The sequence below is a fragment of the Hoplias malabaricus genome, unplaced genomic scaffold, assembly GCF_029633855.1.
Source record: "Hoplias malabaricus isolate fHopMal1 unplaced genomic scaffold, fHopMal1.hap1 scaffold_291, whole genome shotgun sequence".
Lineage (NCBI taxonomy): Eukaryota > Metazoa > Chordata > Actinopteri > Characiformes > Erythrinidae > Hoplias > Hoplias malabaricus.
The window spans coordinates 14,006-39,099 of record NW_027101177.1 but is presented as its reverse complement, the minus strand read 5'-3'; the positions used below and the strand labels follow the sequence as shown (position 1 = coordinate 39,099).

Genomic DNA, 25,094 nt, shown 5'->3' with positions numbered 1-25,094 from the left:
AGTGGTATGGCCGTAAGCGATCACTGCTGGCTGTAGAAGACTATTTCTATATACTCTTCTAAGGGTAATACTTGTTTTAGAGCTGCCTGTAAACGGTAGACCACCTGACACCTCAAATGAAAATGATTGGCTTTCCAGTTCGTTTTTTTTTTTTTTTGTAGTTTTCTTCTTCTCTTGTGTTAAATGACTGTGGTTACTGTCTTTATAATAGAAGCTTAAGCTAAAAAGCTTACAGCACCTAGTATTCCCAGGCAGTCTGCCATCCAAGTACTAACTAGGCCAACTCTTCTTCGCTTCCGAGATCAGACGGGATCGGGCTTTCAAGGAGTGGTATGGCCGTAAGCGATCACTGCTGGCTGTAGAAGACTATTTCTATATACTCTTCTAAGAGTAATACTTGTTTTAGAGCTGCCTGTAAACGGTAGACCACCTGACACCTCAAATGAAAAATGATTGGCTTTCCAGTTCGTTTTTTTTTTTTTTTGTAGTTTTCTTCTTCTCTTGTGTTTAAATGACTGTGGTTACTGTCTTTATAATAGAAGCTTAAGCTAAAAAGCTTACAGCACCTAGTATTCCCAGGCAGTTCTCCCATCCAAGTACTAACTAGGCCCAACTCTTCTTCGCTTCCGAGATCAGACGGGATCGGGCTTTCAAGGAGTGGTATGGCCGTTAGCGATCACTGCTGGCTGTAGAAGACTATTTCTATATACTCTTCTAAGGGTAATACTTGTTTTAGAGCTGCCTGTAAACGGTAGACCACCTGACACCTCAAATGAAAATGATTGGCTTTCCAGTTCGTTTTTTTTTTTTTTGTTCTTTTTTTTTTTTTAGTTTTCTTCTTCTCTTGTGTTTAAATGACTGTGGTTACTGTCTTTATAATAGAAACTTAAGCTAAAAAGCTTACAGCACCTAGTATTCCCAGGCAATCTCCCATCCAAGTACTAACTAGGCCCAAACTCTTCTTCGCTTCCGAGATCAGACGAGATCGGGCTTTCAAGGAGTGGTATGGCCGTAAGCGATCACTGCTGGCTGTAGAAGACTATTTTCTATATACTCTTCTAAGAGTAATACTTGTTTTAGAGCTGCCTGTAAACGGTAGACCACCTGACAACCTCAAATGAAAATGATTGGCTTTCCAGTTCGTTTTTTTTTTTTTTGTAGTTTTCTTCTTCTCTTGTGTTTAAATGACTGTGGTTACTGTCTTTATAATAGAAGCTTAAGCTAAAAAGCTTACAGCACCTAGTATTCCCAGGCAGTCTCCCATCCAAGTACTAACTAGGCCCAACTCTTCTTCGCTTCCGAGATCAGACGGGATCGGGCTTTCAAGGAGTGGTATGGCCGTAAGCGATCACTGCTGGCTGTAGAAGACTATTTCTATATACTCTTCTAAGAGTAATACTTGTTTTAGAGCTGCCTGTAAACGGTAGACCACCTGACACCTCAAATGAAAATGATTGGCTTTCCAGTTCGTTTTTTTTTTTTTTGTAGTTTTCTTCTTCTCTTGTGTTTAAATGACTGTGGTTACTGTCTTTATAATAGAAGCTTAAGCTAAAAAGCTTACAGCACCTAGTATTCCCAGGCAGTCTCCCATCCAAGTACTAACTAGGCCCAACTCTTCTTCGCTTCCGAGATCAGACGGGATCGGGCTTTCAAGGAGTGGTATGGCCGTAAGCGATCACTGCTGGCTGTAGAAGACTATTTCTATATACTCTTCTAAGAGTAATACTTGTTTTAGAGCTGCCTGTAAACGGTAGACCACCTGACACCTCAAATGAAAATGATTGGCTTTCCAGTTCGTTTTTTTTTTTTTTGTAGTTTTCTTCTTCTCTTGTGTTTAAATGACTGTGGTTACTGTCTTTATAATAGAAGCTTAAGCTAAAAAGCTTACAGCACCTAGTATTCCCAGGCAGTCTCCCATCCAAGTACTAACTAGGCCCAACTCTTCTTCGCTTCCGAGATCAGACGGGATCGGGCTTTCAAGGAGTGGTATGGCCGTAAGCGATCACTGCTGGCTGTAGAAGACTATTTCTATATACTCTTCTAAGAGTAATACTTGTTTTAGAGCTGCCTGTAAACGGTAGACCACCTGACACCTCAAATGAAAATGATTGGCTTTCCAGTTCGTTTTTTTTTTTTTTGTTGTTTTTTTTTTTTAGTTTTCTTCTTCTCTTGTGTTTAAATGACTGTGGTTACTGTCTTTATAATAGAAACTTAAGCTAAAAAGCTTACAGCACCTAGTATTCCCAGGCAGTCTCCCATCCAAGTACTAACTAGGCCCAACTCTTCTTCGCTTCCGAGATCAGACGAGATCGGGCTTTCAAGGAGTGGTATGGCCGTAAGCGATCACTGCTGGCTGTAGATGACTATTTCTATATACTCTTCTAAGAGTAATACTTGTTTAGAGCTGCCTGTAAACGGTAGACCACCTGACACCTCAAATGAAAATGATTGGCTTTCCAGTTCGTTTTTTTTTTTTTTTGTAGTTTTCTTCTTCTCTTGTGTTTAAATGACTGTGGTTACTGTCTTTATAATAGAAGCTTAAGCTAAAAAGCTTACAGCACCTAGTATTCCCAGGCAGTCTCCCATCCAAGTACTAACTAGGCCCAACTCTTCTTCGCTTCCGAGATCAGACGGGATCGGGCTTTCAAGGAGTGGTATGGCCGTAAGCGATCACTGCTGGCTGTAGAAGACTATTTCTATATACTCTTCTAAGAGTAATACTTGTTTTAGAGCTGCCTGTAAACGGTAGACCACCTGACACCTCAAATGAAAATGATTGGCTTTCCAGTTCGTTTTTTTTTTTTTTTGTAGTTTTCTTCTTCTCTTGTGTTTAAATGACTGTGGTTACTGTCTTTATAATAGAAGCTTAAGCTAAAAAGCTTACAGCACCTAGTATTCCCAGGCAGTCTCCCATCCAAGTACTAACTAGGCCCAACTCTTCTTCGCTTCCGAGATCAGACGGGATCGGGCTTTCAAGGAGTGGTATGGCCGTAAGCGATCACTGCTGGCTGTAGAAGACTATTTCTATATACTCTTCTAAGAGTAATACTTGTTTTAGAGCTGCCTGTAAACGGTAGACCACCTGACACCTCAAATGAAAATGATTGGCTTTCCAGTTCGTTTTTTTTTTTTTTGTAGTTTTCTTCTTCTCTTGTGTTTAAATGACTGTGGTTACTGTCTTTATAATAGAAGCTTAAGCTAAAAAGCTTACAGCACCTAGTATTCCCAGGCAGTCTCCCATCCAAGTACTAACTAGGCCCAACTCTTCTTCGCTTCCGAGATCAGACGGGATCGGGCTTTCAAGGAGTGGTATGGCCGTAAGCGATCTACTGCTGGCTGTAGAAGACTATTTCTATATACTCTTCTAAGAGTAATACTTGTTTTAGAGCTGCCTGTAAACGGTAGACCACCTGACACCTCAAATGAAAATGATTGGCTTTCCAGTTCGTTTTTTTTTTTTTTGTAGTTTTCTTCTTCTCTTGTGTTTAAATGACTGTGGTTACTGTCTTTATAATAGAAGCTTAAGCTAAAAAGCTTACAGCACCTAGTATTCCCAGGCAGTCTCCCATCCAAGTACTAACTAGGCCCAACTCTTCTTCGCTTCCGAGATCAGACGGGATCGGGCTTTCAAGGAGTGGTATGGCCGTAAGCGATCACTGCTGGCTGTAGAAGACTATTTCTATATACTCTTCTAAGAGTAATACTTGTTTTAGAGCTGCCTGTAAACGGTAGACCACCTGACACCTCAAATGAAAATGATTGGCTTTCCAGTTCGTTTTTTTTTTTTTTTGTAGTTTTCTTCTTCTCTTGTGTTTAAATGACTGTGGTTACTGTCTTTATAATAGAAGCTTAAGCTAAAAAGCTTACAGCACCTAGTATTCCCAGGCAGTCTCCCATCCAAGTACTAACTAGGCCCAACTCTTCTTCGCTTCCGAGATCAGACGGGATCGGGCTTTCAAGGAGTGGTATGGCCGTAAGCGATCACTGCTGGCTGTAGAAGACTATTTCTATATACTCTTCTAAGAGTAATACTTGTTTTAGAGCTGCCTGTAAACGGTAGACCACCTGACACCTCAAATGAAAATGATTGGCTTTCCAGTTCGTTTTTTTTTTTTTGTAGTTTTCTTCTTCTCTTGTGTTTAAATGACTGTGGTTACTGTCTTTATAATAGAAGCTTAAGCTAAAAAGCTTACAGCACCTAGTATTCCCAGGCAGTCTCCCATCCAAGTACTAACTAGGCCCAACTCTTCTTCGCTTCCGAGATCAGACGGGATCGGGCTTTCAAGGAGTGGTATGGCCGTAAGCGATCACTGCTGGCTGTAGAAGACTATTTCTATATACTCTTCTAAGAGTAATACTTGTTTTAGAGCTGCCTGTAAACGGTAGACCACCTGACACCTCAAATGAAAATGATTGGCTTTCCAGTTCGTTTTTTTTTTTTTTCTTAAGTTTTCTTCTTCTCTTGTGTTTAAATGACTGTGGTTACTGTCTTTATAATAGAAGCTTAAGCTAAAAAAGCTTACAGCACCTAGTATTCCCAGGCAGTCTCCCATCCAAGTACTAACTAGGCCCAACTCTTCTTCGCTTCCGAGATCAGACGGGATCGGGCTTTCAAGGAGTGGTATGGCCGTAAGCGATCACTGCTAGCTGTAGAAGACTATTTCTATATACTCTTCTAAGAGTAATACTTGTTTTAGAGCTGCCTGTAAACGGTAGACCACCTGACACCTCAAATGAAAATGATTGGCTTTCCAGTTCGTTTTTTTTTTTCTTAAGTTTTCTTCTTCTCTTGTGTTTAAATGACTGTGGTTACTGCCTTTATAATAGAAGCTTAAGCTAAAAAGCTTACAGCACCTAGTATTCCCAGGCAGTCTCCCATCCAAGTACTAACTAGGCCAACTCTTCTTCGCTTCCGAGATCAGACGAGATCGGGCTTTCAAGGAGTGGTATGGCCGTAAGCGATCACTGCTGGCTGTAGAAGACTATTTCTATATACTCTTCTAAGGGTAATACTTGTTTTAGAGCTGCCTGTAAACGGTAGACCACCTGACACCTCAAATGAAAATGATTGGCTTTCCAGTTCGTTTTTTTTTTTTTTTGTAGTTTTCTTCTTCTCTTGTGTTTAAATGACTGTGGTTACTGTCTTTATAATAGAAGCTTAAGCTAAAAAGCTTACAGCACCTAGTATTCCCAGGCAGTCTGCCATCCAAGTACTAACTAGGCCCCAACTCTTCTTCGCTTCCGAGATCAGACGGGATCGGGCTTTCAAGGAGTGGTATGGCCATAAGCGATCACTGCTGGCTGTAGAACACTATTTCTATATACTCTTCTAAGAGTAATACTTGTTTTAGAGCTGCCTGTAAACGGTAGACCACCTGACACCTCAAATGAAAATGATTGGCTTTCCAGTTCGTTTTTTTTTTTTTGTAGTTTTCTTCTTCTCTTGTGTTTAAATGACTGTGGTTACTGTCTTTATAATAGAAGCTTAAGCTAAAAAGCTTACAGCACCTAGCATTCCCAGGCAGTCTCCCATCCAAGTACTAACTAGGCCCAACTCTTCTTCGCTTCCGAGATCAGACGGGGATCGGGCTTTCAAGGAGTGGTATGGCCGTAAGCGATCACTGCTGGCTGTAGAAGACTATTTCTATATACTCTTCTAAGAGTAATACTTGTTTTAGAGCTGCCTGTAAACGGTAGACCACCTGACACCTCAAATGAAAATGATTGGCTTTCCAGTTCGTTTTTTTTTTTTTTGTAGTTTTCTTCTTCTCTTGTGTTTAAATGACTGTGGTTACTGTCTTTATAATAGAAGCTTAAGCTAAAAAGCTTACAGCACCTAGTATTCCCAGGCAGTCTCCCATCCAAGTACTAACTAGGCCCAACTCTTCTTCGCTTCCGAGATCAGACGGGATCGGGCTTTCAAGGAGTGGTATGGCCGTAAGCGATCACTGCTGGCTGTAGAAGACTATTTCTATATACTCTTCTAAGAGTAATACTTGTTTTAGAGCTGCCTGTAAACGGTAGACCACCTGACACCTCAAATGAAAATGATTGGCTTTCCAGTTCGTTTTTTTTTTTTTCTTAGTTTTCTTCTTCTCTTGTGTTTAAATGACTGTGGTTACTGTCTTTATAATAGAAGCTTAAGCTAAAAAGCTTACAGCACCTAGTATTCCCAGGCAGTCTCCCATCCAAGTACTAACTAGGCCCAACTCTTCTTCGCTTCCGAGATCAGACGGGATCGGGCTTTCAAGGAGTGGTATGGCCGTAAGCGATCACTGCTAGCTGTAGAAGACTATTTCTATATACTCTTCTAAGAGTAATACTTGTTTTAGAGCTGCCTGTAAACGGTAGACCACCTGACACCTCAAATGAAAATGATTGGCTTTCCAGTTCGTTTTTTTTTTTTTCTTAAGTTTTCTTCTTCTCTTGTGTTTAAATGACTGTGGTTACTGTCTTTATAATAGAAGCTTAAGCTAAAAAGCTTACAGCACCTAGTATTCCCAGGCAGTCTCCCATCCAAGTACTAACTAGGCCCAACTCTTCTTCGCTTCCGAGATCAGACGGGATCGGGCTTTCAAGGAGTGGTATGGCCGTAAGCGATCACTGCTAGCTGTAGAAGACTATTTCTATATACTCTTCTAAGAGTAATACTTGTTTTAGAGCTGCCTGTAAACGGTAGACCACCTGACACCTCAAATGAAAATGATTGGCTTTCCAGTTCGTTTTTTTTTTTTTTGTAGTTTTCTTCTTCTCTTGTGTTTAAATGACTGTGGTTACTGCTTTATAATAGAAGCTTAAGCTAAAAAGCTTACAGCACCTAGTATTCCCAGGCAGTCTCCCATCCAAGTACTAACTAGGCCCAACTCTTTCTTCGCTTCCGAGATCAGACGAGATCGGGCTTTCAAGGAGTGGTATGGCCGTAAGCGATCACTGCTGGCTGTAGAAGACTATTTCTATATACTCTTCTAAGGGTAATACTTGTTTTAGAGCTGCCTGTAAAACGGTAGACCACCTGACACCTCAAATGAAAATGATTGGCTTTCCAGTTCGTTTTTTTTTTTTTTTGTAGTTTTCTTCTTCTCTTGTGTTTAAATGACTGTGGTTACTGTCTTTATAATAGAAGCTTAAGCTAAAAAGCTTACAGCACCTAGTATTCCCAGGCAGTCTGCCATCCAAGTACTAACTAGGCCCAACTCTTCTTCGCTTCCGAGATCAGACGGGATCGGGCTTTCAAGGAGTGGTATGGCCATAAGCGATCACTGCTGGCTGTAGAAGACTATTTCTATATACTCTTCTAAGAGTAATACTTGTTTTAGAGCTGCCTGTAAACGGTAGACCACCTGACACCTCAAATGAAAATGATTGGCTTTCCAGTTCGTTTTTTTTTTTTTTGTAGTTTTCTTCTTCTCTTGTGTTTAAATGACTGTGGTTACTGTCTTTATAATAGAAGCTTAAGCTAAAAAGCTTACAGCACCTAGCATTCCCAGGCAGTCTCCCATCCAAGTACTAACTAGGCCCAACTCTTCTTCGCTTCCGAGATCAGACGGGATCGGGCTTTCAAGGAGTGGTATGGCCGTAAGCGATCACTGCTGGCTGTAGAAGACTATTTCTATATACTCTTCTAAGAGTAATACTTGTTTTAGAGCTGCCTGTAAACGGTAGACCACCTGACACCTCAAATGAAAATGATTGGCTTTCCAGTTCGTTTTTTTTTTTTTTTTTGTAGTTTTCTTCTTCTCTTGTGTTTAAATGACTGTGGTTACTGTCTTTATAATAGAAGCTTAAGCTAAAAAGCTTACAGCACCTAGTATTCCCAGGCAGTCTCCCATCCAAGTACTAACTAGGCCCAACTCTTCTTCGCTTCCGAGATCAGACGGGATCGGGCTTTCAAGGAGTGGTATGGCCGTAAGCGATCACTGCTGGCTGTAGAAGACTATTTCTATATACTCTTCTAAGAGTAATACTTGTTTTAGAGCTGCCTGTAAACGGTAGACCACCTGACACCTCAAATGAAAATGATTGGCTTTCCAGTTCGTTTTTTTTTTTTTTCTTAAGTTTTCTTCTTCTCTTGTGTTTAAATGACTGTGGTTACTGTCTTTATAATAGAAGCTTAAGCTAAAAAGCTTACAGCACCTAGTATTCCCAGGCAGTCTCCCCCCATCCAAGTACTAACTAGGCCCAACTCTTCTTCGCTTCCGAGATCAGACGGGATCGGGCTTTCAAGGAGTGGTATGGCCGTAAGCGATCACTGCTAGCTGTAGAAGACTATTTCTATATACTCTTCTAAGAGTAATACTTGTTTTAGAGCTGCCTGTAAACGGTAGACCACCTGACACCTCAAATGAAAATGATTGGCTTTCCAGTTCGTTTTTTTTTCTTAAGTTTTCTTCTTCTCTTGTGTTTAAATGACTGTGGTTACTGCCTTTTATAATAGAAGCTTAAGCTAAAAAGCTTACAGCACCTAGTATTCCCAGGCAGTCTCCCATCCAAGTACTAACTAGGCCCAACTCTTCTTCGCTTCCGAGATCAGACGAGATCGGGCTTTCAAGGAGTGGTATGGCCGTAAGCGATCACTGCTGGCTGTAGAAGGACTATTTCTATATACTCTTCTAAGGGTAATACTTGTTTTAGAGCTGCCTGTAAACGGTAGACCACCTGACACCTCAAATGAAAATGATTGGCTTTCCAGTTCGTTTTTTTTTTTTTTGTAGTTTTCTTCTTCTCTTGTGTTTAAATGACTGTGGTTACTGTCTTTATAATAGAAGCTTAAGCTAAAAAGCTTACAGCACCCTAGTATTCCCAGGCAGTCTGCCATCCAAGTACTAACTAGGCCCAACTCTTCTTCGCTTCCGAGATCAGACGGGATCGGGCTTTCAAGGAGTGGTATGGCCATAAGCGATCACTGCTGGCCTGTAGAACACTATTTCTATATACTCTTCTAAGAGTAATACTTGTTTTAGAGCTGCCTGTAAACGGTAGACCACCTGACACCTCAAATGAAAATGATTGGCTTTCCAGTTCGTTTTTTTTTTTTTTGTAGTTTTCTTCTTCTCTTGTGTTTAAATGACTGTGGTTACTGTCTTTATAATAGAAGCTTAAGCTAAAAAGCTTACAGCACCTAGCATTCCCAGGCAGTCTCCCATCCAAGTACTAACTAGGCCCAACTCTTCTTCGCTTCCGAGATCAGGACGGATCGGGCTTTCAAGGAGTGGTATGGCCGTAAGCGATCACTGCTGGCTGTAGAAGACTATTTCTATATACTCTTCTAAGAGTAATACTTGTTTTAGAGCTGCCTGTAAACGGTAGACCACCTGACACCTCAAATGAAAATGATTGGCTTTCCAGTTCGTTTTTTTTTTTTTTGTAGTTTTCTTCTTCTCTTGTGTTTAAATGACTGTGGTTACTGTCTTTATAATAGAAGCTTAAGCTAAAAAGCTTACAGCACCTAGTATTCCCAGGCAGTCTCCCATCCAAGTACTAACTAGGCCCAACTCTTCTTCGCTTCCGAGATCAGACGGGATCGGGCTTTCAAGGAGTGGTATGGCCGTAAGCGATCACTGCTGGCTGTAGAAGACTATTTCTATATACTCTTCTAAGAGTAATACTTGTTTTAGAGCTGCCTGTAAACGGTAGACCACCTGACACCTCAAATGAAAAATGATTGGCTTTCCAGTTCGTTTTTTTTTTTTTTCTTAAGTTTTCTTCTTCTCTTGTGTTTAAATGACTGTGGTTACTGTCTTTATAATAGAAGCTTAAGCTAAAAAGCTTACAGCACCTAGTATTCCCAGGCAGTCTCCCATCCAAGTACTAACTAGGCCCAACTCTTCTTCGCTTCCGAGATCAGACGGGATCGGGCTTTCAAGGAGTGGTATGGCCGTTAGCGATCACTGCTGGCTGTAGAAGACTATTTCTATATACTCTTCTAAGGGTAATACTTGTTTTAGAGCTGCCTGTAAACGGTAGACCACCTGACCACCTCAAATGAAAATGATTGGCTTTCCAGTTCGTTTTTTTTTTTTTTGTTCTTTTTTTTTTTTAGTTTTCTTCTTCTCTTGTGTTTAAATGACTGTGGTTACTGTCTTTATAATAGAAACTTAAGCTAAAAGCTTACAGCACCTAGTATTCCCAGGCAATCTCCCATCCAAGTACTAACTAGGCCCAACTCTTCTTCGCTTCCGAGATCAGACGAGATCGGGCTTTCAAGGAGTGGTATGGCCGTAAGCGATCACTGCTGGCTGTAGAAGACTATTTCTATATACTCTTCTAAGAGTAATACTTGTTTTAGAGCTGCCTGTAAACGGTAGACCACCTGACACCTCAAATGAAAATGATTGGCTTTCCAGTTCGTTTTTTTTTTTTTTTTGTAGTTTTCTTCTTCTCTTGTGTTTAAATGACTGTGGTTACTGTCTTTATAATAGAAGCTTAAGCTAAAAAGCTTACAGCACCTAGTATTCCCAGGCAGTCTCCCATCCAAGTACTAACTAGGCCCAACTCTTCTTCGCTTCCGAGATCAGACGGGATCGGGCTTTCAAGGAGTGGTATGGCCGTAAGCGATCACTGCTGGCTGTAGAAGACTATTTCTATATACTCTTCTAAGAGTAATACTTGTTTTAGAGCTGCCTGTAAACGGTAGACCACCTGACACCTCAAATGAAATGATTGGCTTTCCAGTTCGTTTTTTTTTTTTTTGTAGTTTTCTTCTTCTCTTGTGTTTAAATGACTGTGGTTACTGTCTTTATAATAGAAGCTTAAGCTAAAAAGCTTACAGCACCTAGTATTCCCAGGCAGTCTCCCATCCAAGTACTAACTAGGCCCAACTCTTCTTCGCTTCCGAGATCAGACGGGATCGGGCTTTCAAGGAGTGGTATGGCCGTAAGCGATCACTGCTGGCTGTAGAAGACTATTTCTATATACTCTTCTAAGAGTAATACTTGTTTTAGAGCTGCCTGTAAACGGTAGACCACCTGACACCTCAAATGAAAATGATTGGCTTTCCAGTTCGTTTTTTTTTTTTTTGTAGTTTTCTTCTTCTCTTGTGTTTAAATGACTGTGGTTACTGTCTTTATAATAGAAGCTTAAGCTAAAAAGCTTACAGCACCTAGTATTCCCAGGCAGTCTCCCATCCAAGTACTAACTAGGCCCAACTCTTCTTCGCTTCCGAGATCAGACGGGATCGGGCTTTCAAGGAGTGGTATGGCCGTAAGCGATCACTGCTGGCTGTAGAAGACTATTTCTATATACTCTTCTAAGAGTAATACTTGTTTTAGAGCTGCCTGTAAACGGTAGACCACCTGACACCTCAAATGAAAATGATTGGCTTTCCAGTTCGTTTTTTTTTTTTTTTTGTTTTTTTTTTTTTTTAGTTTTCTTCTTCTCTTGTGTTTAAATGACTGTGGTTACTGTCTTTATAATAGAAACTTAAGCTAAAAAGCTTACAGCACCTAGTATTCCCAGGCAGTCTCCCATCCAAGTACTAACTAGGCCCAACTCTTCTTCGCTTCCGAGATCAGACGAGATCGGGCTTTCAAGGAGTGGTTATGGCCGTAAGCGATCACTGCTGGCTGTAGAAGACTATTTCTATATACTCTTCTAAGAGTAATACTTGTTTTTAGAGCTGCCTGTAAACGGTAGACCACCTGACACCTCAAATGAAAATGATTGGCTTTCCAGTTCGTTTTTTTTTTTTTTGTAGTTTTCTTCTTCTCTTGTGTTTAAATGACTGTGGTTACTGTCTTTATAATAGAAGCTTAAGCTAAAAAGCTTACAGCACCTAGTATTCCCAGGCAGTCTCCCATCCAAGTACTAACTAGGCCCAACTCTTCTTCGCTTCCGAGATCAGACGGGATCGGGCTTTCAAGGAGTGGTATGGCCGTAAGCGATCACTGCTGGCTGTAGAAGACTATTTCTATATACTCTTCTAAGAGTAATACTTGTTTTAGAGCTGCCTGTAAACGGTAGACCACCTGACACCTCAAATGAAAATGATTGGCTTTCCAGTTCGTTTTTTTTTTTTTTGTAGTTTTCTTCTTCTCTGGTGTTTAAATGACTGTGGTTACTGTCTTTATAATAGAAGCTTAAGCTAAAAAGCTTACAGCACCTAGTATTCCCAGGCAGTCTCCCATCCAAGTACTAACTAGGCCCAACTCTTCTTCGCTTCCGAGATCAGACGGGATCGGGCTTTCAAGGAGTGTAAGGCCGTAAGCGATCACTGCTGGCTGTAGAAGACTATTTCTATATACTCTTCTAAGAGTAATACTTGTTTTAGAGCTGCCTGTAAACGGTAGACCACCTGACACCTCAAATGAAAATGATTGGCTTTCCAGTTCGTTTTTTTTTTTTTTTTGTAGTTTTCTTCTTCTCTTGTGTTTAAATGACTGTGGTTACTGTCTTTATAATAGAAGCTTAAGCTAAAAAGCTTACAGCACCTAGTATTCCCAGGCAGTCTCCCATCCAAGTACTAACTAGGCCCAACTCTTCTTCGCTCCGAGATCAGACGGGATCGGGCTTTCAAGGAGTGGTATGGCCGTAAGCGATTACTGCTGGCTGTAGAAGACTATTTCTATATACTCTTCTAAGAGTAATACTTGTTTTAGAGCTGCCTGTAAACGGTAGACCACCTGACACCTCAAATGAAAATGATTGGCTTTCCAGTTCGTTTTTTTTTTTTTTTGTAGTTTTCTTCTTCTCTTGTGTTTAAATGACTGTGGTTACTGTCTTTATAATAGAAGCTTAAGCTAAAAAGCTTACAGCTCCTAGTATTCCCAGGCAGTCTCCCATCCAAGTACTAACTAGGCCCAACTCTTCTTCGCTTCCGAGATCAGACGGGATCGGGCTTTCAAGGAGTGGTATGGCCGTAAGCGATCACTGCTGGCTGTAGAAGACTATTTCTATATACTCTTCTAAGAGTAATACTTGTTTTAGAGCTGCCTGTAAACGGTAGACCACCTGACACCTCAAATGAAAATGATTGGCTTTCCAGTTCGTTTTTTTTTTTTTTTTGTAAGTTTTCTTCTTCTCTTGTGTTTAAATGACTGTGGTTACTGTCTTTATAATAGAAGCTTAAGCTAAAAAGCTTACAGCACCTAGTATTCCCAGGCAGTCTCCCATCCAAGTACTAACTAGGCCCAACTCTTCTTCGCTTCCGAGATCAGACGGGATCGGGCTTTCAAGGAGTGGTATGGCCGTAAGCGATCACTGCTGGCTGTAGAAGACTATTTCTATATACTCTTCTAAGAGTAATACTTGTTTTAGAGCTGCCTGTAAACGGTAGACCACCTGACACCTCAAATGAAAATGATTGGCTTTCCAGTTCGTTTTTTTTTTTTTTGTAGTTTTCTTCTTCTCTTGTGTTTAAATGACTGTGGTTACTGTCTTTATAATAGAAGCTTAAGCTAAAAAGCTTACAGCACCTAGTATTCCCAGGCAGTCTCCCATCCAAGTACTAACTAGGCCCAACTCTTCTTCGCTTCCGAGATCAGACGGGATCGGGCTTTCAAGGAGTGGTATGGCCGTAAGCGATCACTGCTGGCTGTAGAAGACTATTTCTATATACTCTTCTAAGAGTAATACTTGTTTTAGAGCTGCCTGTAAACGGTAGACCACCTGACACCTCAAATGAAAATGATTGGCTTTCCAGTTTGTTTTTTTTTTTTTTGTAGTTTTCTTCTTCTCTTGTGTTTAAATGACTGTGGTTACTGTCTTTATAATAGAAGCTTAAGCTAAAAAGCTTACAGCACCTAGTATTCCCAGGCAGTCTCCCATCCAAGTACTAACTAGGCCCAACTCTTCTTCGCTTCCGAGATCAGACGGGATCGGGCTTTCAAGGAGTGGTATGGCCGTAAGCGATTACTGCTGGCTGTAGAAGACTATTTCTATATACTCTTCTAAGAGTAATACTTGTTTTAGAGCTGCCTGTAAACGGTAGACCACCTGACACCTCAAATGAAAATGATTGGCTTTCCAGTTCGTTTTTTTTTTTTTTGTAGTTTTCTTCTTCTCTTGTGTTTAAATGACTGTGGTTACTGTCTTTATAATAGAAGCTTAAGCTAAAAAGCTTACAGCTCCTAGTATTCCCAGGCAGTCTCCCATCCAAGTACTAACTAGGCCCAACTCTTCTTCGCTTCCGAGATCAGACGGGATCGGGCTTTCAAGGAGTGGTATGGCCGTAAGCGATCACTGCTGGCTGTAGAAGACTATTTCTATATACTCTTCTAAGAGTAATACTTGTTTTAGAGCTGCCTGTAAACGGTAGACCACCTGACACCTCAAATGAAAATGATTGGCTTTCTAGTTCGTTTTTTTTTTTTTTGTAGTTTTCTTCTTCTCTTGTGTTTAAATGACTGTGGTTACTGTCTTTATAATAGAAGCTTAAGCTAAAAAACTTACAGCACCTAGTATTCCCAGGCAGTCTCCCATCCAAGTACTAACTAGGCCCAACTCTTCTTCGCTTCCGAGATCAGACGGGATCGGGCTTTCAAGGAGTGGTATGGCCGTAAGCGATCACTGCTGGCTGTAGAAGACTATTTCTATATACTCTTCTAAGAGTAATACTTGTTTTAGAGCTGTCTGTAAACGGTAGACCACCTGACACCTCAAATGAAAATGATTGGCTTTCCAGTTCGTTTTTTTTTTTTTTGTAGTTTTCTTCTTCTCTTGTGTTTAAATGACTGTGGTTACTGTCTTTATAATAGAAGCTTAAGCTAAAAAGCTTACAGCACCTAGTATTCCCAGGCAGTCTCCCATCCAAGTACTAACTAGGCCCAACTCTTCTTCGCTTCCGAGATCAGACGGGATCGGGCTTTCAAGGAGTGGTATGGCCGTAAGCGATCACTGCTGGCTGTAGAAGACTATTTCTATATACTCTTCTAAGAGTAATACTTGTTTTAGAGCTGCCTGTAAACGGTAGACCACCTGACACCTCAAATGAAAATGATTGGCTTTCCAGTTCGTTTTTTTTTTTTTTGTAGTTTTCTTCTTCTCTTGTGTTTAAATGACTGTGGTTACTGTCTTTATAATAGAAGCTTAAGCTAAAAAGCTTACAGCTCCTAGTATTCCCAGGCAGTCTCCCATCCAAGTACTAACTAGGCCCAACTCTTCTTCGCTTCCGAGATCAGACGGGATCGGGCTTTCAAGGAGTGGTATGGCCGTAAGCGATCACTGCTGGCTGTAGAAGACTATTTCTATATACTCTTCTAAGAGTAATACTTGTTTTAGAGCTGCCTGTAAACGGTAGACCACCTGACACCTCAAATGAAAATGATTGGCTTTCCAGTTCGTTTTTTTTTTTTTTGTAGTTTTCTTCTTCTCTTGTGTTTAAATGACTGTGGTTACTGTCTTTATAATAGAAGCTTAAGCTAAAAAGCTTACACACCTAGTATTCCCAGGCAGTCTCCCATCCAAGTACTAACTAGGCCCAACTCTTCTTCGCTTCCGAGATCAGACGGGATCGGGCTTTCAAGGAGTGGTATGGCCGTAAGCGATCACTGCTGGCTGTAGAAGATTATTTCTATATACTCTTCTAAGAGTAATACTTGTTTTAGAGCTGCCTGTAAACGGTAGACCACCTGACACCTCAAATGAAAATGATTGGCTTTCCAGTTCGTTTTTTTTTTTTTGTAGTTTTCTTCTTCTCTTGTGTTTAAATGACTGTGGTTACTGTCTTTATAATAGAAGCTTAAGCTAAAAAGCTTACAGCACCTAGTATTCCCAGGCAGTCTCCCATCCAAGTACTAACTAGGCCCAACTCTTCTTCGCTTCCGAGATCAGACGGGATCGGGCTTTCAAGGAGTGGTATGGCCGTAAGCGATCACTGCTGGCTGTAGAAGACTATTTCTATATACTCTTCTAAGAGTAATACTTGTTTTAGAGCTGCCTGTAAACGGTAGACCACCTGACACCTCAAATGAAAATGATTGGCTTTCCAGTTCGTTTTTTTTTTTTTTGTAGTTTTCTTCTTCTCTTGTGTTTAAATGACTGTGGTTACTGTCTTTATAATAGAAGCTTAAGCTAAAAAGCTTACAGCACCTAGTATTCCCAGGCAGTCTCCCATCCAAGTACTAACTAGGCCCAACTCTTCTTCGCTTCCGAGATCAGACAGGATCGGGCTTTCAAGGAGTGGTATGGCCGTAAGCGATTACTGCTGGCTGTAGAAGACTATTTCTATATACTCTTCTAAGAGTAATACTTGTTTTAGAGCTGCCTGTAAACGGTAGACCACCTGACACCTCAAATGGAAATGATTGGCTTTCCAGTTCGTTTTTTTTTTTTTTGTAGTTTTCTTCTTCTCTTGTGTTTAAATGACTGTGGTTACTGTCTTTATAATAGAAGCTTAAGCTAAAAAGCTTACAGCTCCTAGTATTCCCAGGCAGTCTCCCATCCAAGTACTAACTAGGCCCAACTCTTCTTCGCTTCCGAGATCAGACGGGATCGGGCTTTCAAGGAGTGGTATGGCCGTAAGCGATCACTGCTGGCTGTAGAAGACTATTTCTATATACTCTTCTAAGAGTAATACTTGTTTTAGAGCTGCCTGTAAACGGTAGACCACCTGACACCTCAAATGAAAATGATTGGCTTTCTAGTTCGTTTTTTTTTTTTTGTAGTTTTCTTCTTCTCTTGTGTTTAAATGACTGTGGTTACTGTCTTTATAATAGAAGCTTAAGCTAAAAAACTTACAGCACCTAGTATTCCCAGGCAGTCTCCCATCCAAGTACTAACTAGGCCCAACTCTTCTTCGCTTCCGAGATCAGACGGGATCGGGCTTTCAAGGAGTGGTATGGCCGTAAGCGATCACTGCTGGCTGTAGAAGACTATTTCTATATACTCTTCTAAGAGTAATACTTGTTTTAGAGCTGCCTGTAAACGGTAGACCACCTGACACCTCAAATGAAAATGATTGGCTTTCCAGTTCGTTTTTTTTTTTTTGTAGTTTTCTTCTTCTCTTGTGTTTAAATGACTGTGGTTACTGTCTTTATAATAGAAGCTTAAGCTAAAAAGCTTACAGCACCTAGTATTCCCAGGCAGTCTCCCATCCAAGTACTAACTAGGCCCAACTCTTCTTCGCTTCCGAGATCAGACGGGATCGGGCTTTCAAGGAGTGGTATGGCCGTAAGCGATCACTGCTGGCTGTAGAAGACTATTTCTATATACTCTTCTAAGAGTAATACTTGTTTTAGAGCTGCCTGTAAACGGTAGACCACCTGACACCTCAAATGAAAATGATTGGCTTTCCAGTTCGTTTTTTTTTTTTTGTAGTTTTCTTCTTCTCTTGTGTTTAAATGACTGTGGTTACTGTCTTTATAATAGAAGCTTAAGCTAAAAAGCTTACAGCACCTAGTATTCCCAGGCAGTCTCCCATCCAAGTACTAACTAGGCCCAACTCTTCTTCGCTTCCGAGATCAGACGGGATCGGGCTTTCAAGGAGTGGTATGGCCGTAAGCAATCACTGCTGGCTGTAGAAGACTATTTCTATATACTCTTCTAAGAGTAATACTTGTTTTAGAGCTGCCTGTAAACGGTAGACCACCTGACACCTCAAATGAAAATGATTGGCTTTCCAGTTCGTTTTTTTTTTTTTGTAGTTTTCTTCTTCTCTTGTGTTTAAATGACTGTGGTTACTGTCTTTATAATAGAAGCTTAAGCTAAAAAGCTTACAGCACCTAGTATTCCCAGGCAGTCTCCCATCCAAGTACTAACTAGGCCCAACTCTTCTTCGCTTCCGAGATCAGACGGGATCGGGCTTTCAAGGAGTGGTATGGCCGTAAGCGATCACTGCTGGCTGTAGAAGACTATTTCTATATACTCTTCTAAGAGTAATACTTGTTTTAGAGCTGCCTGTAAACGGTAGACCACCTGACACCTCAAATGAAAATGATTGGCTTTCCAGTTCGTTTTTTTTTTTTGTAGTTTTCTTCTTCTCTTGTGTTTAAATGACTGTGGTTACTGTCTTTATAATAGAAGCTTAAGCTAAAAAGCTTACAGCACCTAGTATTCCCAGGCAGTCTGCCATCCAAGTACTAACTAGGCCCAACTCTTCTTCGCTTCCGAGATCAGACGGGATCGGGCTTTCAAGGAGTGGTATGGCCGTAAGCGATCACTGCTGGCTGTAGAAGACTATTTCTATATACTCTTCTAAGAGTAATACTTGTTTTAGAGCTGCCTGTAAACGGTAGACAACCTGACACCTCAAATGAAAATGATTGGCTTTCCAGTTCGTTTTTTTTTTTTTTGTAGTTTTCTTCTTCTCTTGTGTTTAAATGACTGTGGTTACTGTCTTTATAATAGAAGCTTAAGCTAAAAAGCTTACAGCACCTAGTATTCCCAGGCAGTCTCCCATCCAAGTACTAACTAGGCCCAACTCTTCTTCGCTTCCGAGATCAGACGGGATCGGGCTTTCAAGGAGTGGTATGGCCGTAAGCGATCACTGCTGGCTGTAGAAGACTATTTCTATATACTCTTCTAAGAGTAATACTTGTTTTAGAGCTGCCTGTAAACGGTAGACCACCTGACACCTCAAATGAAAATGATTGGCTTTCCAGTTCGTTTTTTTTTTTTTGTAGTTTTCTTCTTCTCTTGTGTTTAAATGACTGTGGTTACTGTCTTTATAATAGAAGCTTAAGCTAAAAAGCTTACAGCACCTAGTATTCCCAGGCAGTCTGCCATCCAAGTACTAACTAGGCCCAACTCTTCTTCGCTTCCGAGATCAGACGGGATCGGGCTTTCAAGGAGTGGTATGGCCGTAAGCGATCACTGCTGGCTGTAGAAGACTATTTCTATATACTCTTCTAAGAGTAATACTTGTTTTAGAGCTGCCTGTAAACGGTAGACAACCTGACACCTCAAATGAAAATGATTGGCTTTCCAGTTCGTTTTTTTTTTTTTTTGTAGTTTTCTTCTTCTCTTGTGTTTAAATGACTGTGGTTACTGTCTTTATAATAGAAGCTTAAGCTAAAAAGCTTACAGCACCTAGTATTCCCAGGCAGTCTCCCATCCAAGTACTAACTAGGCCCAACTCTTCTTCGCTTCCGAGATCAGACGGGATCGGGCTTTCAAGGAGTGGTATGGCCGTAAGCGATCACTGCTGGCTGTAGAAGACTATTTCTATATACTCTTCTAAGAGTAATACTTGTTTTAGAGCTGCCTGTAAACGGTAGACCACCTGACACCTCAAATGAAAATGATTGGCTTTCCAGTTCGTTTTTTTTTTTTTGTAGTTTTCTTCTTCTCTTGTGTTTAAATGACTGTGGTTACTGTCTTTATAATAGAAGCTTAAGCTAAAAAGCTTACAGCACCTAGTATTCCCAGGCAGTCTCCCATCCAAGTACTAACTAGGCCCAACTCTTCTTCGCTTCCGAGATCAGACGGGATCGGGCTTTCAAGGAGTGGTATGGCCGTAAGCGATCGCTGCTAGCTGTAGAAGACTATTTCTATATACTCTTCTAAGAGTAATACTTGTTTTAGAGCTGCCTGTAAACGGTAGACCACCTGACACCTCAAATGAAAATGATTGGCTTTCCAGTTCGTTTTTTTTTTTTTGTAGTTTTCTTCTTCTCTTGTGTTTAAATGACTGTGGTTACTGTCTTTATAATAGAAGCTTAAGCTAAAAAGCTTACAGCACCTAGTATTCCCAGGCAGTCTGCCATCCAAGTACTAACTAGGCCCAACTCTTCTTCGCTTCCGAGATCAGACGGGATCGGGCTTTCAAGGAGTGGTATGGCCGTAAGCGATCACTGCTGGCTGTAGAAGACTATTTCTATATACTCTTCTAAGAGTAATACTTGTTTTAGAGCTGCCTGTAAACGGTAGACAACCTGACACCTCAAATGAAAATGATTGGCTTTCCAGTTCGTTTTTTTTTTTTTTGTAGTTTTCTTCTTCTCTTGTGTTTAAATGACTGTGGTTACTGTCTTTATAATAGAAGCTTAAGCTAAAAAGCTTACAGCACCTAGTATTCCCAGGCAGTCTCCCATCCAAGTACTAACTAGGCCCAACTCTTCTTCGCTTCCGAGATCAGACGGGATCGGGCTTTCAAGGAGTGGTATGGCCGTAAGCGATCACTGCTGGCTGTAGAAGACTATTTCTATATACTCTTCTAAGAGTAATACTTGTTTTAGAGCTGCCTGTAAACGGTAGACAACCTGACACCTCAAATGAAAATGATTGGCTTTCCAGTTCGTTTTTTTTTTTTTTTTGTAGTTTTCTTCTTCTCTTGTGTTTAAATGACTGTGGTTACTGTCTTTATAATAGAAGCTTAAGCTAAAAAGCTTACAGCACCTAGTATTCCCAGGCAGTCTCCCATCCAAGTACTAACTAGGCCCAACTCTTCTTCGCTTCCGAGATCAGACGGGATCGGGCTTTCAAGGAGTGGTATGGCCGTAAGCGATCACTGCTGGCTGTAGAAGACTATTTCTATATACTCTTCTAAGAGTAATACTTGTTTTAGAGCTGCCTGTAAACGGTAGACCACCTGACACCTCAAATGAAAATGATTGGCTTTCCAGTTCGTTTTTTTTTTTTTGTAGTTTTCTTCTTCTCTTGTGTTTAAATGACTGTGGTTACTGTCTTTATAATAGAAGCTTAAGCTAAAAAGCTTACAGCACCTAGTATTCCCAGGCAGTCTCCCATCCAAGTACTAACTAGGCCCAACTCTTCTTCGCTTCCGAGATCAGACGGGATCGGGCTTTCAAGGAGTGGTATGGCCGTAAGCGATCACTGCTAGCTGTAGAAGACTATTTCTATATACTCTTCTAAGAGTAATACTTGTTTTAGAGCTGCCTGTAAACGGTAGACCACCTGACACCTCAAATGAAAATGATTGGCTTTCCAGTTCGTTTTTTTTTTTTTGTAGTTTTCTTCTTCTCTTGTGTTTAAATGACTGTGGTTACTGTCTTTATAATAGAAGCTTAAGCTAAAAAGCTTACAGCACCTAGTATTCCCAGGCAGTCTGCCATCCAAGTACTAACTAGGCCCAACTCTTCTTCGCTTCCGAGATCAGACGAGATCGGGCTTTCAAGGAGTGGTATGGCCGTAAGCGATCACTGCTGGCTGTAGAAGACTATTTCTATATACTCTTCTAAGAGTAATACTTGTTTTAGAGCTGCCTGTAAACGGTAGACCACCTGACACCTCAAATGAAAATGATTGGCTTTCCAGTTCGTTTTTTTTTTTTTGTAGTTTTCTTCTTCTCTTGTGTTTAAATGACTGTGGTTACTGTCTTTATAATAGAAGCTTAAGCTAAAAAGCTTACAGCACCTAGTATTCCCAGGCAGTCTGCCATCCAAGTACTAACTAGGCCCAACTCTTCTTCGCTTCCGAGATCAGACGGGATCGGGCTTTCAAGGAGTGGTATGGCCGTAAGCGATCACTGCTGGCTGTAGAAGACTATTTCTATATACTCTTCTAAGAGTAATACTTGTTTTAGAGCTGCCTGTAAACGGTAGACCACCTGACACCTCAAATGAAAATGATTGGCTTTCCAGTTCGTTTTTTTTTTTTTGTAGTTTTCTTCTTCTCTTGTGTTTAAATGACTGTGGTTACTGTCTTTATAATAGAAGCTTAAGCTAAAAAGCTTACAGCACCTAGTATTCCCAGGCAGTCTCCCATCCAAGTACTAACTTGGCCCAACTCTTCTTCGCTTCCGAGATCAGACGGGATCGGGCTTTCAAGGAGTGGTATGGCCGTAAGCGATCACTGCTGGCTGTAGAAGACTATTTCTATATACTCTTCTAAGAGTAATACTTGTTTTAGAGCTGCCTGTAAACGGTAGACCACCTGACACCTCAAATGAAAATGATTGGCTTTCCAGTTCGTTTTTTTTTTTTTGTTGTTTTTTTTTTTTAGTTTTCTTCTTCTCTTGTGTTTAAATGACTGTGGTTACTGTCTTTATAATAGAAACTTAAGCTAAAAAGCTTACAGCACCTAGTATTCCGAGGCAGTCTCCCATCCAAGTACTAACTAGGCCCAACTCTTCTTCGCTTCCGAGATCAGACGAGATCGGGCTTTCAAGGAGTGGTATGGCCGTAAGCGATCACTGCTGGCTGTAGAAGACTATTTCTATATACTCTTCTAAGAGTAATACTTGTTTTAGAGCTGCCTGTAAACGGTAGACCACCTGACACCTCAAATGAAAATGATTGGCTTTCCAGTTCGTTTTTTTTTTTTTTGTAGTTTTCTTCTTCTCTTGTGTTTAAATGACTGTGGTTACTGTCTTTATAATAGAAGCTTAAGCTAAAAAGCTTACAGCACCTAGTATTCCCAGGCAGTCTCCCATCCAAGTACTAACTAGGCCCAACTCTTCTTCGCTTCCGAGATCAGACGGGATCGGGCTTTCAAGGAGTGGTATGGCCGTAAGCGATCACTGCTGGCTGTAGAAGACTATTTCTATATACTCTTCTAAGAGTAATACTTGTTTTAGAGCTGCCTGTAAACGGTAGACCACCTGACACCTCAAATGAAAATGATTGGCTTTCCAGTTCGTTTTTTTTTTTTTGTAGTTTTCTTCTTCTCTTGTGTTTAAATGACTGTGGTTACTGTCTTTATAATAGAAGCTTAAGCTAAAAAGCTTACAGCACCTAGTATTCCCAGGCAGTCTCCCATCCAAGTACTAACTAGGCCCAACTCTTCTTCGCTTCCGAGATCAGACGGGATCGGGCTTTCAAGGAGTGGTATGGCCGTAAGCGATCACTGCTGGCTGTAGAAGACTATTTCTATATACTCTTCTAAGAGTAATACTTGTTTTAGAGCTGCCTGTAAACGGTAGACCACCTGACACCTCAAATGAAAATGATTGGCTTTCCAGTTCGTTTTTTTTTTTTTGTAGTTTTCTTCTTCTCTTGTGTTTAAATGACTGTGGTTACTGTCTTTATAATAGAAGCTTAAGCTAAAAAGCTTACAGCACCTAGTATTCCCAGGCAGTCTCCCATCCAAGTACTAACTAGGCCCAACTCTTCTTCGCTTCCGAGATCAGACGGGATCGGGCTTTCAAGGAGTGGTATGGCCGTAAGCGATCACTGCTGGCTGTAGAAGACTATTTCTATATACTCTTCTAAGAGTAATACTTGTTTTAGAGCTGCCTGTAAACGGTAGACCACCTGACACCTCAAATGAAAATGATTGGCTTTCCAGTTCGTTTTTTTTTTTTTGTAGTTTTCTTCTTCTCTTGTGTTTAAATGACTGTGGTTACTGTCTTTATAATAGAAGCTTAAGCTAAAAAGCTTACAGCACCTAGTATTCCCAGGCAGTCTCCCATCCAAGTACTAACTAGGCCCAACTCTTCTTCGCTTCCGAGATCAGACGGGATCGGGCTTTCAAGGAGTGGTATGGCCGTAAGCGATCACTGCTGGCTGTAGAAGACTATTTCTATATACTCTTCTAAGAGTAATACTTGTTTTAGAGCTGCCTGTAAACGGTAGACCACCTGACACCTCAAATGAAAATGATTGGCTTTCCAGTTCGTTTTTTTTTTTTTGTAGTTTTCTTCTTCTCTTGTGTTTAAATGACTGTGGTTACTGTCTTTATAATAGAAGCTTAAGCTAAAAAGCTTACAGCACCTAGTATTCCCAGGCAGTCTCCCATCCAAGTACTAACTAGGCCCAACTCTTCTTCGCTTCCGAGATCAGACGGGATCGGGCTTTCAAGGAGTGGTATGGCCGTAAGCGATCACTGCTGGCTGTAGAAGACTATTTCTATATACTCTTCTAAGAGTAATACTTGTTTTAGAGCTGCCTGTAAACGGTAGACCACCTGACACCTCAAATGAAAATGATTGGCTTTCCAGTTCGTTTTTTTTTTTTGTAGTTTTCTTCTTCTCTTGTGTTTAAATGACTGTGGTTACTGTCTTTATAATAGAAGCTTAAGCTAAAAAGCTTACAGCACCTAGTATTCCCAGGCAGTCTCCCATCCAAGTACTAACTAGGCCCAACTCTTCTTCGCTTCCGAGATCAGACGGGATCGGGCTTTCAAGGAGTGGTATGGCCGTAAGCGATCACTGCTGGCTGTAGAAGACTATTTCTATATACTCTTCTAAGAGTAATACTTGTTTTAGAGCTGCCTGTAAACGGTAGACCACCTGACACCTCAAATGAAAATGATTGGCTTTCCAGTTCGTTTTTTTTTTTTTTTGTAGTTTTCTTCTTCTCTTGTGTTTAAATGACTGTGGTTACTGTCTTTATAATAGAAGCTTAAGCTAAAAAGCTTACAGCACCTAGTATTCCCAGGCAGTCTCCCATCCAAGTACTAACTAGGCCCAACTCTTCTTCGCTTCCGAGATCAGACGGGATCGGGCTTTCAAGGAGTGGTATGGCCGTAAGCGATCACTGCTGGCTGTAGAAGACTATTTCTATATACTCTTCTAAGAGTAATACTTGTTTTAGAGCTGCCTGTAAACGGTAGACCACCTGACACCTCAAATGAAAATGATTGGCTTTCCAGTTCGTTTTTTTTTTTTTTGTAGTTTTCTTCTTCTCTTGTGTTTAAATGACTGTGGTTACTGTCTTTATAATAGAAGCTTAAGCTAAAAAGCTTACAGCACCTAGTATTCCCAGGCAGTCTCCCATCCAAGTACTAACTAGGCCCAACTCTTCTTCGCTTCCGAGATCAGACGGGATCGGGCTTTCAAGGAGTGGTATGGCCGTAAGCAATCACTGCTGGCTGTAGAAGACTATTTCTATATACTCTTCTAAGAGTAATACTTGTTTTAGAGCTGCCTGTAAACGGTAGACCACCTGACACCTCAAATGAAAATGATTGGCTTTCCAGTTCGTTTTTTTTTTTTTGTAGTTTTCTTCTTCTCTTGTGTTTAAATGACTGTGGTTACTGTCTTTATAATAGAAGCTTAAGCTAAAAAGCTTACAGCACCTAGTATTCCCAGGCAGTCTCCCATCCAAGTACTAACTAGGCCCAACTCTTCTTCGCTTCCGAGATCAGACGGGATCGGGCTTTCAAGGAGTGGTATGGCCGTAAGCGATCACTGCTGGCTGTAGAAGACTATTTCTATATACTCTTCTAAGAGTAATACTTGTTTTAGAGCTGCCTGTAAACGGTAGACCACCTGACACCTCAAATGAAAATGATTGGCTTTCCAGTTCGTTTTTTTTTTTTTG

The 25,094-nt window shown here is 40.8% G+C and overlaps 58 non-coding genes and 18 pseudogenes across 58 annotated transcripts; all 76 read right to left on the bottom strand.

Annotated features, from left to right (window-relative positions):
- Positions 1-226: 226 nt before the first annotated feature.
- LOC136685200 (5S ribosomal RNA) lies at positions 227-344 on the bottom strand (annotated as a pseudogene).
- Positions 345-554: 210 nt separating this feature from the next.
- LOC136685194 (5S ribosomal RNA) lies at positions 555-674 on the bottom strand (annotated as a pseudogene).
- Positions 675-897: 223 nt separating this feature from the next.
- On the bottom strand, positions 898-1,017 carry LOC136685199 (5S ribosomal RNA; annotated as a pseudogene).
- A 210-nt stretch (positions 1,018-1,227) lies between these two features.
- Positions 1,228-1,346, bottom strand: LOC136685138 (5S ribosomal RNA). The gene has a single exon (XR_010799956.1). It is a non-coding gene; the product is annotated as a 5S ribosomal RNA (ribosomal RNA).
- A 208-nt stretch (positions 1,347-1,554) lies between these two features.
- LOC136685137 (5S ribosomal RNA) lies at positions 1,555-1,673 on the bottom strand. Its single transcript, XR_010799955.1, has one exon. It is a non-coding gene; the product is annotated as a 5S ribosomal RNA (ribosomal RNA).
- A 208-nt stretch (positions 1,674-1,881) lies between these two features.
- Positions 1,882-2,000, bottom strand: LOC136685136 (5S ribosomal RNA). The gene has a single exon (XR_010799954.1). It is a non-coding gene; the product is annotated as a 5S ribosomal RNA (ribosomal RNA).
- A 222-nt stretch (positions 2,001-2,222) lies between these two features.
- Positions 2,223-2,341, bottom strand: LOC136685145 (5S ribosomal RNA). The gene has a single exon (XR_010799963.1). It is a non-coding gene; the product is annotated as a 5S ribosomal RNA (ribosomal RNA).
- A 208-nt stretch (positions 2,342-2,549) lies between these two features.
- On the bottom strand, positions 2,550-2,668 carry LOC136685135 (5S ribosomal RNA). The gene has a single exon (XR_010799953.1). It is a non-coding gene; the product is annotated as a 5S ribosomal RNA (ribosomal RNA).
- Positions 2,669-2,877: 209 nt separating this feature from the next.
- On the bottom strand, positions 2,878-2,996 carry LOC136685134 (5S ribosomal RNA). The gene has a single exon (XR_010799952.1). It is a non-coding gene; the product is annotated as a 5S ribosomal RNA (ribosomal RNA).
- Positions 2,997-3,204: 208 nt separating this feature from the next.
- Positions 3,205-3,323, bottom strand: LOC136685133 (5S ribosomal RNA). The gene has a single exon (XR_010799951.1). It is a non-coding gene; the product is annotated as a 5S ribosomal RNA (ribosomal RNA).
- Positions 3,324-3,532: 209 nt separating this feature from the next.
- Positions 3,533-3,651, bottom strand: LOC136685132 (5S ribosomal RNA). The gene has a single exon (XR_010799950.1). It is a non-coding gene; the product is annotated as a 5S ribosomal RNA (ribosomal RNA).
- A 209-nt stretch (positions 3,652-3,860) lies between these two features.
- LOC136685131 (5S ribosomal RNA) lies at positions 3,861-3,979 on the bottom strand. The gene has a single exon (XR_010799949.1). It is a non-coding gene; the product is annotated as a 5S ribosomal RNA (ribosomal RNA).
- A 207-nt stretch (positions 3,980-4,186) lies between these two features.
- On the bottom strand, positions 4,187-4,305 carry LOC136685130 (5S ribosomal RNA). The gene has a single exon (XR_010799948.1). It is a non-coding gene; the product is annotated as a 5S ribosomal RNA (ribosomal RNA).
- Positions 4,306-4,516: 211 nt separating this feature from the next.
- On the bottom strand, positions 4,517-4,635 carry LOC136685129 (5S ribosomal RNA). The gene has a single exon (XR_010799947.1). It is a non-coding gene; the product is annotated as a 5S ribosomal RNA (ribosomal RNA).
- Positions 4,636-4,842: 207 nt separating this feature from the next.
- LOC136685196 (5S ribosomal RNA) lies at positions 4,843-4,960 on the bottom strand (annotated as a pseudogene).
- Positions 4,961-5,169: 209 nt separating this feature from the next.
- Positions 5,170-5,289, bottom strand: LOC136685198 (5S ribosomal RNA; annotated as a pseudogene).
- Positions 5,290-5,496: 207 nt separating this feature from the next.
- LOC136685186 (5S ribosomal RNA) lies at positions 5,497-5,616 on the bottom strand (annotated as a pseudogene).
- A 208-nt stretch (positions 5,617-5,824) lies between these two features.
- Positions 5,825-5,943, bottom strand: LOC136685126 (5S ribosomal RNA). The gene has a single exon (XR_010799945.1). It is a non-coding gene; the product is annotated as a 5S ribosomal RNA (ribosomal RNA).
- Positions 5,944-6,151: 208 nt separating this feature from the next.
- Positions 6,152-6,270, bottom strand: LOC136685125 (5S ribosomal RNA). Its single transcript, XR_010799944.1, has one exon. It is a non-coding gene; the product is annotated as a 5S ribosomal RNA (ribosomal RNA).
- A 209-nt stretch (positions 6,271-6,479) lies between these two features.
- Positions 6,480-6,598, bottom strand: LOC136685124 (5S ribosomal RNA). Its single transcript, XR_010799943.1, has one exon. It is a non-coding gene; the product is annotated as a 5S ribosomal RNA (ribosomal RNA).
- Positions 6,599-6,805: 207 nt separating this feature from the next.
- LOC136685188 (5S ribosomal RNA) lies at positions 6,806-6,925 on the bottom strand (annotated as a pseudogene).
- A 210-nt stretch (positions 6,926-7,135) lies between these two features.
- LOC136685179 (5S ribosomal RNA) lies at positions 7,136-7,254 on the bottom strand (annotated as a pseudogene).
- A 208-nt stretch (positions 7,255-7,462) lies between these two features.
- On the bottom strand, positions 7,463-7,581 carry LOC136685142 (5S ribosomal RNA). The gene has a single exon (XR_010799960.1). It is a non-coding gene; the product is annotated as a 5S ribosomal RNA (ribosomal RNA).
- A 211-nt stretch (positions 7,582-7,792) lies between these two features.
- LOC136685123 (5S ribosomal RNA) lies at positions 7,793-7,911 on the bottom strand. Its single transcript, XR_010799942.1, has one exon. It is a non-coding gene; the product is annotated as a 5S ribosomal RNA (ribosomal RNA).
- Positions 7,912-8,121: 210 nt separating this feature from the next.
- Positions 8,122-8,243, bottom strand: LOC136685192 (5S ribosomal RNA; annotated as a pseudogene).
- Positions 8,244-8,449: 206 nt separating this feature from the next.
- Positions 8,450-8,568, bottom strand: LOC136685144 (5S ribosomal RNA). The gene has a single exon (XR_010799962.1). It is a non-coding gene; the product is annotated as a 5S ribosomal RNA (ribosomal RNA).
- Positions 8,569-8,777: 209 nt separating this feature from the next.
- Positions 8,778-8,897, bottom strand: LOC136685189 (5S ribosomal RNA; annotated as a pseudogene).
- Positions 8,898-9,106: 209 nt separating this feature from the next.
- Positions 9,107-9,225, bottom strand: LOC136685193 (5S ribosomal RNA; annotated as a pseudogene).
- A 208-nt stretch (positions 9,226-9,433) lies between these two features.
- LOC136685122 (5S ribosomal RNA) lies at positions 9,434-9,552 on the bottom strand. The gene has a single exon (XR_010799941.1). It is a non-coding gene; the product is annotated as a 5S ribosomal RNA (ribosomal RNA).
- Positions 9,553-9,763: 211 nt separating this feature from the next.
- LOC136685151 (5S ribosomal RNA) lies at positions 9,764-9,882 on the bottom strand. The gene has a single exon (XR_010799969.1). It is a non-coding gene; the product is annotated as a 5S ribosomal RNA (ribosomal RNA).
- A 222-nt stretch (positions 9,883-10,104) lies between these two features.
- On the bottom strand, positions 10,105-10,223 carry LOC136685177 (5S ribosomal RNA; annotated as a pseudogene).
- Positions 10,224-10,433: 210 nt separating this feature from the next.
- On the bottom strand, positions 10,434-10,552 carry LOC136685245 (5S ribosomal RNA). Its single transcript, XR_010800036.1, has one exon. It is a non-coding gene; the product is annotated as a 5S ribosomal RNA (ribosomal RNA).
- A 207-nt stretch (positions 10,553-10,759) lies between these two features.
- On the bottom strand, positions 10,760-10,878 carry LOC136685244 (5S ribosomal RNA). Its single transcript, XR_010800035.1, has one exon. It is a non-coding gene; the product is annotated as a 5S ribosomal RNA (ribosomal RNA).
- Positions 10,879-11,086: 208 nt separating this feature from the next.
- Positions 11,087-11,205, bottom strand: LOC136685243 (5S ribosomal RNA). Its single transcript, XR_010800034.1, has one exon. It is a non-coding gene; the product is annotated as a 5S ribosomal RNA (ribosomal RNA).
- A 224-nt stretch (positions 11,206-11,429) lies between these two features.
- Positions 11,430-11,549, bottom strand: LOC136685190 (5S ribosomal RNA; annotated as a pseudogene).
- A 209-nt stretch (positions 11,550-11,758) lies between these two features.
- LOC136685242 (5S ribosomal RNA) lies at positions 11,759-11,877 on the bottom strand. The gene has a single exon (XR_010800033.1). It is a non-coding gene; the product is annotated as a 5S ribosomal RNA (ribosomal RNA).
- A 208-nt stretch (positions 11,878-12,085) lies between these two features.
- Positions 12,086-12,203, bottom strand: LOC136685201 (5S ribosomal RNA; annotated as a pseudogene).
- A 210-nt stretch (positions 12,204-12,413) lies between these two features.
- LOC136685187 (5S ribosomal RNA) lies at positions 12,414-12,531 on the bottom strand (annotated as a pseudogene).
- Positions 12,532-12,740: 209 nt separating this feature from the next.
- On the bottom strand, positions 12,741-12,859 carry LOC136685157 (5S ribosomal RNA). Its single transcript, XR_010799974.1, has one exon. It is a non-coding gene; the product is annotated as a 5S ribosomal RNA (ribosomal RNA).
- Positions 12,860-13,070: 211 nt separating this feature from the next.
- Positions 13,071-13,189, bottom strand: LOC136685241 (5S ribosomal RNA). Its single transcript, XR_010800032.1, has one exon. It is a non-coding gene; the product is annotated as a 5S ribosomal RNA (ribosomal RNA).
- Positions 13,190-13,397: 208 nt separating this feature from the next.
- LOC136685239 (5S ribosomal RNA) lies at positions 13,398-13,516 on the bottom strand. The gene has a single exon (XR_010800030.1). It is a non-coding gene; the product is annotated as a 5S ribosomal RNA (ribosomal RNA).
- Positions 13,517-13,724: 208 nt separating this feature from the next.
- LOC136685238 (5S ribosomal RNA) lies at positions 13,725-13,843 on the bottom strand. Its single transcript, XR_010800029.1, has one exon. It is a non-coding gene; the product is annotated as a 5S ribosomal RNA (ribosomal RNA).
- Positions 13,844-14,051: 208 nt separating this feature from the next.
- LOC136685156 (5S ribosomal RNA) lies at positions 14,052-14,170 on the bottom strand. Its single transcript, XR_010799973.1, has one exon. It is a non-coding gene; the product is annotated as a 5S ribosomal RNA (ribosomal RNA).
- Positions 14,171-14,378: 208 nt separating this feature from the next.
- Positions 14,379-14,497, bottom strand: LOC136685147 (5S ribosomal RNA). Its single transcript, XR_010799965.1, has one exon. It is a non-coding gene; the product is annotated as a 5S ribosomal RNA (ribosomal RNA).
- A 208-nt stretch (positions 14,498-14,705) lies between these two features.
- Positions 14,706-14,824, bottom strand: LOC136685236 (5S ribosomal RNA). Its single transcript, XR_010800028.1, has one exon. It is a non-coding gene; the product is annotated as a 5S ribosomal RNA (ribosomal RNA).
- A 208-nt stretch (positions 14,825-15,032) lies between these two features.
- LOC136685155 (5S ribosomal RNA) lies at positions 15,033-15,151 on the bottom strand. Its single transcript, XR_010799972.1, has one exon. It is a non-coding gene; the product is annotated as a 5S ribosomal RNA (ribosomal RNA).
- Positions 15,152-15,359: 208 nt separating this feature from the next.
- LOC136685191 (5S ribosomal RNA) lies at positions 15,360-15,477 on the bottom strand (annotated as a pseudogene).
- A 207-nt stretch (positions 15,478-15,684) lies between these two features.
- LOC136685235 (5S ribosomal RNA) lies at positions 15,685-15,803 on the bottom strand. Its single transcript, XR_010800027.1, has one exon. It is a non-coding gene; the product is annotated as a 5S ribosomal RNA (ribosomal RNA).
- A 208-nt stretch (positions 15,804-16,011) lies between these two features.
- On the bottom strand, positions 16,012-16,130 carry LOC136685176 (5S ribosomal RNA). The gene has a single exon (XR_010799992.1). It is a non-coding gene; the product is annotated as a 5S ribosomal RNA (ribosomal RNA).
- A 208-nt stretch (positions 16,131-16,338) lies between these two features.
- Positions 16,339-16,457, bottom strand: LOC136685154 (5S ribosomal RNA). Its single transcript, XR_010799971.1, has one exon. It is a non-coding gene; the product is annotated as a 5S ribosomal RNA (ribosomal RNA).
- A 207-nt stretch (positions 16,458-16,664) lies between these two features.
- On the bottom strand, positions 16,665-16,783 carry LOC136685146 (5S ribosomal RNA). The gene has a single exon (XR_010799964.1). It is a non-coding gene; the product is annotated as a 5S ribosomal RNA (ribosomal RNA).
- Positions 16,784-16,990: 207 nt separating this feature from the next.
- On the bottom strand, positions 16,991-17,109 carry LOC136685234 (5S ribosomal RNA). Its single transcript, XR_010800026.1, has one exon. It is a non-coding gene; the product is annotated as a 5S ribosomal RNA (ribosomal RNA).
- Positions 17,110-17,316: 207 nt separating this feature from the next.
- On the bottom strand, positions 17,317-17,435 carry LOC136685233 (5S ribosomal RNA). The gene has a single exon (XR_010800025.1). It is a non-coding gene; the product is annotated as a 5S ribosomal RNA (ribosomal RNA).
- A 207-nt stretch (positions 17,436-17,642) lies between these two features.
- Positions 17,643-17,761, bottom strand: LOC136685232 (5S ribosomal RNA). The gene has a single exon (XR_010800024.1). It is a non-coding gene; the product is annotated as a 5S ribosomal RNA (ribosomal RNA).
- A 206-nt stretch (positions 17,762-17,967) lies between these two features.
- LOC136685175 (5S ribosomal RNA) lies at positions 17,968-18,086 on the bottom strand. Its single transcript, XR_010799991.1, has one exon. It is a non-coding gene; the product is annotated as a 5S ribosomal RNA (ribosomal RNA).
- Positions 18,087-18,294: 208 nt separating this feature from the next.
- LOC136685231 (5S ribosomal RNA) lies at positions 18,295-18,413 on the bottom strand. The gene has a single exon (XR_010800023.1). It is a non-coding gene; the product is annotated as a 5S ribosomal RNA (ribosomal RNA).
- Positions 18,414-18,620: 207 nt separating this feature from the next.
- Positions 18,621-18,739, bottom strand: LOC136685173 (5S ribosomal RNA). The gene has a single exon (XR_010799989.1). It is a non-coding gene; the product is annotated as a 5S ribosomal RNA (ribosomal RNA).
- Positions 18,740-18,948: 209 nt separating this feature from the next.
- On the bottom strand, positions 18,949-19,067 carry LOC136685230 (5S ribosomal RNA). The gene has a single exon (XR_010800022.1). It is a non-coding gene; the product is annotated as a 5S ribosomal RNA (ribosomal RNA).
- A 207-nt stretch (positions 19,068-19,274) lies between these two features.
- Positions 19,275-19,393, bottom strand: LOC136685229 (5S ribosomal RNA). The gene has a single exon (XR_010800021.1). It is a non-coding gene; the product is annotated as a 5S ribosomal RNA (ribosomal RNA).
- Positions 19,394-19,600: 207 nt separating this feature from the next.
- LOC136685172 (5S ribosomal RNA) lies at positions 19,601-19,719 on the bottom strand. The gene has a single exon (XR_010799988.1). It is a non-coding gene; the product is annotated as a 5S ribosomal RNA (ribosomal RNA).
- A 208-nt stretch (positions 19,720-19,927) lies between these two features.
- Positions 19,928-20,046, bottom strand: LOC136685227 (5S ribosomal RNA). The gene has a single exon (XR_010800019.1). It is a non-coding gene; the product is annotated as a 5S ribosomal RNA (ribosomal RNA).
- Positions 20,047-20,256: 210 nt separating this feature from the next.
- LOC136685226 (5S ribosomal RNA) lies at positions 20,257-20,375 on the bottom strand. The gene has a single exon (XR_010800018.1). It is a non-coding gene; the product is annotated as a 5S ribosomal RNA (ribosomal RNA).
- Positions 20,376-20,582: 207 nt separating this feature from the next.
- LOC136685225 (5S ribosomal RNA) lies at positions 20,583-20,701 on the bottom strand. The gene has a single exon (XR_010800017.1). It is a non-coding gene; the product is annotated as a 5S ribosomal RNA (ribosomal RNA).
- A 207-nt stretch (positions 20,702-20,908) lies between these two features.
- Positions 20,909-21,027, bottom strand: LOC136685182 (5S ribosomal RNA; annotated as a pseudogene).
- Positions 21,028-21,234: 207 nt separating this feature from the next.
- On the bottom strand, positions 21,235-21,353 carry LOC136685171 (5S ribosomal RNA). The gene has a single exon (XR_010799987.1). It is a non-coding gene; the product is annotated as a 5S ribosomal RNA (ribosomal RNA).
- A 207-nt stretch (positions 21,354-21,560) lies between these two features.
- On the bottom strand, positions 21,561-21,679 carry LOC136685205 (5S ribosomal RNA). The gene has a single exon (XR_010799998.1). It is a non-coding gene; the product is annotated as a 5S ribosomal RNA (ribosomal RNA).
- A 221-nt stretch (positions 21,680-21,900) lies between these two features.
- LOC136685178 (5S ribosomal RNA) lies at positions 21,901-22,019 on the bottom strand (annotated as a pseudogene).
- A 208-nt stretch (positions 22,020-22,227) lies between these two features.
- LOC136685224 (5S ribosomal RNA) lies at positions 22,228-22,346 on the bottom strand. The gene has a single exon (XR_010800016.1). It is a non-coding gene; the product is annotated as a 5S ribosomal RNA (ribosomal RNA).
- A 207-nt stretch (positions 22,347-22,553) lies between these two features.
- On the bottom strand, positions 22,554-22,672 carry LOC136685223 (5S ribosomal RNA). Its single transcript, XR_010800015.1, has one exon. It is a non-coding gene; the product is annotated as a 5S ribosomal RNA (ribosomal RNA).
- A 207-nt stretch (positions 22,673-22,879) lies between these two features.
- LOC136685222 (5S ribosomal RNA) lies at positions 22,880-22,998 on the bottom strand. The gene has a single exon (XR_010800014.1). It is a non-coding gene; the product is annotated as a 5S ribosomal RNA (ribosomal RNA).
- A 207-nt stretch (positions 22,999-23,205) lies between these two features.
- On the bottom strand, positions 23,206-23,324 carry LOC136685220 (5S ribosomal RNA). Its single transcript, XR_010800013.1, has one exon. It is a non-coding gene; the product is annotated as a 5S ribosomal RNA (ribosomal RNA).
- Positions 23,325-23,531: 207 nt separating this feature from the next.
- Positions 23,532-23,650, bottom strand: LOC136685219 (5S ribosomal RNA). The gene has a single exon (XR_010800012.1). It is a non-coding gene; the product is annotated as a 5S ribosomal RNA (ribosomal RNA).
- Positions 23,651-23,856: 206 nt separating this feature from the next.
- Positions 23,857-23,975, bottom strand: LOC136685218 (5S ribosomal RNA). Its single transcript, XR_010800011.1, has one exon. It is a non-coding gene; the product is annotated as a 5S ribosomal RNA (ribosomal RNA).
- A 209-nt stretch (positions 23,976-24,184) lies between these two features.
- LOC136685217 (5S ribosomal RNA) lies at positions 24,185-24,303 on the bottom strand. The gene has a single exon (XR_010800010.1). It is a non-coding gene; the product is annotated as a 5S ribosomal RNA (ribosomal RNA).
- Positions 24,304-24,511: 208 nt separating this feature from the next.
- On the bottom strand, positions 24,512-24,630 carry LOC136685215 (5S ribosomal RNA). Its single transcript, XR_010800008.1, has one exon. It is a non-coding gene; the product is annotated as a 5S ribosomal RNA (ribosomal RNA).
- Positions 24,631-24,837: 207 nt separating this feature from the next.
- Positions 24,838-24,956, bottom strand: LOC136685214 (5S ribosomal RNA). The gene has a single exon (XR_010800007.1). It is a non-coding gene; the product is annotated as a 5S ribosomal RNA (ribosomal RNA).
- Positions 24,957-25,094: the final 138 nt, after the last annotated feature.